Below are 5,318 nucleotides of genomic sequence, written 5' to 3' on the forward strand. Positions count from 1 at the left end.
TGATCTCACAAAAATATACATCTAGAAACGTCATTCTAAAACAATTTAAGCTTAATCGCCAAAATTTAAGGTGACATATCTCTAAATTTTTGAATGAACTATTCTTATTCTAAAAGATATGAATTTACATATTTAATTTGTTTTACTAATTATTAAGCCTATATAAAATCATATTTTTACTATAAAAGCCCAGCTCTATGTGATCTCCTAACAACGTACACTAATAACTTTATCCTAAGATATATTTAATAATAATAATTAAAATTCAAGTTGACATATCCATAAACTTTTAAGTCATTCTTATCCTAAAATATATCAGTAATTATGAATTTGGTACGTCAATTAATAAGTCCAGAAAAATATTTTACTATAAAAGCTTAATGTATTTTTTTTTCACATCCACCATCAAGATATTTTATATTTTTAGATAGTATATTACAAGTCAAGCAAGGCTTTGTCATGACCCAAAATGAGTCGTGAGTGGCACCCACACGTAACCTCCTAAGTGGGAGAACCAACCAATTTAACCTAACTTACAAAATACAAAGATAATGCGGAAACTCAAATTCTTACTAAATATCATTTTCCAAAACCTGAAAGTCATCACATCAAGGACATTTAATCTCCAGTACTATGTCTAAGAATATCAAATACACCAAAATAGAAGAATAAAACAATATGTGTTCGAAAGTATAGGACATCATGTCATGACCGAGAGAATCCAACACGAGCTTGCAAGAATAGTTCACCCTAGAACCTGATATGCGGGAGACTGGCTAGAGCTGGGGGCAATTTGAAGTCATTGGTACACTAGCTTCATTTCATAAAAGGAAAACAAAGAAAAACACAAGTAGGGTTCAGTACGGGGCAACATGTACTGAGTAGGTATCATCGGCGACCCCAAACTAGAAACTAATATATAATAAACAATAGTATGAACTCAACTATAGCACTTAACAGGTGATAAGCAACAAATAACATGAAAAAGTGTCAAAAACATTAAAGTAAGTACGTAATAAGTCAACAATATCAAGATCATCCATGAGGACTCATGCCTCCAACTAATCATTTGGGGAAATTGAGTTCTTTGAGGTTGAGTTATTCCGTTAATTCAATATGTTTTTCCTTTAATATTATCATGTCGGAACGTGACACTCTGATCCAATTATACCGTGTCAGAATGTGACACTCTGATCCAATTATACCATTTCGGAACGTGACACTCCGATCCAAAAATACCATGTCAGAACATGACACACCAATCCAAGAATATCGTATCAGAACGTGACACTCCGATCCAATTATACTATGTCAGAACGTGACACTCCGACCCAATAAACCTTTAATTTATCATTTATTATCACCACTTTCAATTCATTGATAATATTTCATTATGCCTTCTTTATTCAAGGCATCATTTCGATAAGAGGTCAAGATTATAAATTTCACAGTCTTAGGATTTCAGACCAATCATAAACCACAACCAAATCACACAATCCCACTATCACACAGTGAAGTACATAGAAAACTTCAAAATATTATTCAATATATATCAATAACTATTAAAATTTTACTATCAAATAGCATAACCAATAACCTACCTTCACCGAAGAACTGAAGTCAAGCAAGCTACTTCTCCAATACTTTTTCTTTCTTCAATGCCTCTGAACATTTTCCATCTATCAAGTATATATGCATAATTTATAAGTTAATGAGTCTATAAATACTCATATTATTTTATGTCCAACCTAGACCCAACAACTCGCCTAATTTATAATCAAATTTCCTAAAATTTAAACCTATAAGTCTTAATTCCTTCAATTAACATAACATCAAAGAAATTTATATAACCCGATACACCTAATATTTAATAATCTATCTCAATATATCTAAATTTTGTAATCAAACAAAAATCCCCGTAACCAAAAACCAAACTAACAAAAAAAATGTTCCAATGACTTGAATCGTAACATACAAAACATAAGCCTAATTGTGTTCTTGTTCCATATATAATTTCCAGTAGTTTACTACTTAAAAGACAATTTTTAACATCATTTATGGATATCAATACCAAATGAAACTGTTCTCTTTAAAATAAAAATAATATAAAATAAAGAAACAAACAAACCGTACTTACTCTTGTGAAACATTGTCAATTTCAACATTAAAGTCCTTATATATATATATCTATATATATATAAAACAAATCACGTGTGGCACAGTAATACTTGAAGAAATGATGATTTCAAGAAACTATACAATACTATTCATCCTACCAATAAGCATGCACATCCTAATTGTAATTATAATCCCTTATAATTTATTAAAGGCAATTGAAAGTTACCTAAGATCGTCTTCTTCTATAGACGCCACAATATTTGTTCTCTCGCCTGCTTTGCCATATTCTTTCTTTTTAACAGATTATTTCTTCTTCTTTTTTAACCCTAATTATTAAAGTAATCAATTATAAATGGTAAAAGTGACTCACTATAAATTTTAATATTGTTTTATTTAACCATCAACTATATTAATTATTAAAATTACCCCCTTAGTTATATGATTATAGTTCCAAATAGTCCAAAATGTCAATCTAGGATCTATCTAAAGAGACTTTTATGAAATAGAAATCTCTAGTACTCAAACAACCAAATGGGTTGTTACAGGTTTCTACTTACTAGCTTTATATTTACAAGATTTTTTAATGTATGACTTTATGAAGTCACTATTATAAATTAATTATTTTTTTTTGTATAGATAAAATGAATACTTTCATCAACAATGAAGAGTTCAACAATAAGAAAGTGATCTTCATAATGGGGGCCACAGGAACAGAAAAATCCCATCTCTCTGTTGACCTTGCCACCCATTTTAAAGGAGAAATAATCAACTTGGATAGAATGCAAGTTTACAAGGGACTTGAAATTGGTACAAACAAGATCACACACACTGAAAAACAAGGTGTACGACACTATTTGTTAGGTATATATGTTTATTCAAAAGAATACTTATATTTAATGACTACCTAGATAATTTTATAGTAGTAATTATAGATTCTAGTGAAAAATATACTTTACTATTAAAAAATTATTTCTTTCAATTCTGAGAAAGTTAATTTGATCACATTTTGTTAGTTGAAGTTGAACCAGATTCAGACTTAACAGCTGAAGATTTATCTTTGTGAGTTGTCGTCTATATAAAAAAATTACTGAAGACTCAACGTGTTCCAATTATTGTTTGAGAGTCAAATTCGTATATTGAAAAACTTGTGGAAGACCCTGTGTTCATGTTGAAATATAAGTATGATAGTTGCGTTATTTGGATTGATATTGAGCAATCAGTCTTGATACGTAGAGTTGACATGAGGGTTGATCAAATGGTCAGAGCAGGTAATTTTTGTAATTATTGTATGTATCAATCAAGATATACTATCATGCAACTAGCAAAAAACTTTTCATATGTAATTTTCTTGACAATACTTTTTGTTATCAAATATATGTTCTATTAAATAAAATACTTCATAAAATTTATGTTGCATGGAGGGCTAGTGGATGACGTGGGATAGATTTTCATTCCAGATGCAGATTACCCCAAAGGAATTTGACGGTCCATCTGTGTCCCTGAAACGGACAAATATTTAAGGGAAGAAACAAATATAGATGGAGTGTAACGACCTGTTAGTTGTTTTGAGCAGTAAAGTTTATTTTCTTGTAATAACTGTCTGAGTCGACGGATCCCATGACGGACCGTCATGGGCACGACGGACCATCGAGGGTGTCTCGTTCCAAAACACTTAGAATTCTGAAAAATTGGGTACTGAGAACAACTCTCTGAACTTCGCGATGACATGGAAGGACAGACCGCCATGGGCACGACGGACCGTCACAGGTGTTTAGTGAAAAGTTAGTCTCTGAACTTTGTGACGGAAGCAGCAGGACAGACCGTCGCAGGCACGACGGCCCGTCACAGACTGCGTAACGCTGACTGGGTCAGATTTCTGTTAAATGTTTTAAGGGGCGTTTTGGACTATCCCTGCTTATAATTAAAAAGTTAGTGGTTGAATGTTAATAATTCAATTACTTGAGGGGTTAAAGGAGATAAACTTGAATTAGTTAGTGGGTTTCTTTGGTCATCTTTTATACTTAATTATACGGTAATTAGGGTAAAACAAAAAGAGTTGAATAAGGAAAAATCAGAAAAAAAGAAAGAGAGGGAGAACAATCGAGAGAAGAGAGAAATGAAGAGGAAAACAAAGGTTTTGGGGGATAGCTTGCTTGATCGCGAATTCTTCGGTGGAGATAGGTTATGGTTTATGCTAATTCATAGTAAACTCTTAATAGCGAATGATATGTATGGGTAGTATTGTAAACCCTCCTATATGCTTAATTGTGTGCTTGCATGATGAGATTATAGAATTGTGATAAAATAAGCATGATGAGGCTGTTGATTCTTCAATATTAAAACCTCTTTGTTAATGATGATGCCTTGGTATAAAAGAAGCCTTGATGAACTAAAAGAATGAGGTTAGGGGATCGGGTGTCACGAACCGACACGTAGTATTAGGGGATCGGGTGTCACGAAACGACACGTAGTATTAGGGGATCGGGTGTCACGAACCGACACGTAGTATTAGGGGATCGGGTGTCACGAACCGACAAGTAGTATTAAGGGATTGGGTGTCACGAACCGACACGTAGTATTAGGGGATCGGGTGTCACGAACCGACACGTAGTATTAGGGGATCGGAGTGTCACATTCCGACACAAGAGGAATAAAGAGAATGAATCTTGAATTATCTTAATATACTCAAAAGTTAATGAACCTATTTCCCAAATGAGTATGGTATGGAGGCTTGAGTCCTCATGGGTGCACTTGGCGTTATTATCAATGATCCTTGCACTTGTTGTTGCTACCTGTTGAGTATTGTAGTGAATTTTATGATATTATGTGATATATATTGATTTCTATTTTGAGTTGGCCGATGATATCTACTCAGTACTCGTGTTTTGTACTGACCCCTACTTGTATGTTTTCCATTTGTTCATTGCGGAGTGCAGCAAACTTACTGTCATCTTCAACTCAACCGCAACTCTAGCCAGTCTTCATCACATCAGATTTAAGGGTGAGCTATTGTTTTTAGCTAGGACTGGATCTTCTTTTTCATGTCTTGATGCCTTGAAGTTCTGGCATGAACTAGCTATTTAGTTATTTTAGCTTCTTAGATACTCTTAGATTTAGTAATTTAAGGATAGATGTTCTTGTGATGATGACTTCCAGATTTTGGGGGTAGAAATTGATAAATTTTATAAGTTGTTAATTGA

The 5,318-nt window shown here is 33.0% G+C and overlaps 1 long non-coding RNA gene across 1 annotated transcript; it reads right to left on the reverse strand.

Annotated features, from left to right (window-relative positions):
* Positions 1-560: 560 nt before the first annotated feature.
* On the reverse strand, positions 561-2,427 carry LOC138339717 (uncharacterized). The gene is made up of 3 exons (XR_011212580.1): positions 2,345-2,427; positions 1,602-1,679; positions 561-814 (listed from the first exon to the last, which is right to left on the reverse strand). It is a non-coding gene; the product is annotated as an uncharacterized lncRNA (long non-coding RNA).
* Positions 2,428-5,318: the final 2,891 nt, after the last annotated feature.

This window comes from Solanum lycopersicum, chromosome 11 (assembly GCF_036512215.1).
Source record: "Solanum lycopersicum chromosome 11, SLM_r2.1".
Taxonomy (NCBI): domain Eukaryota; kingdom Viridiplantae; phylum Streptophyta; class Magnoliopsida; order Solanales; family Solanaceae; genus Solanum; species Solanum lycopersicum.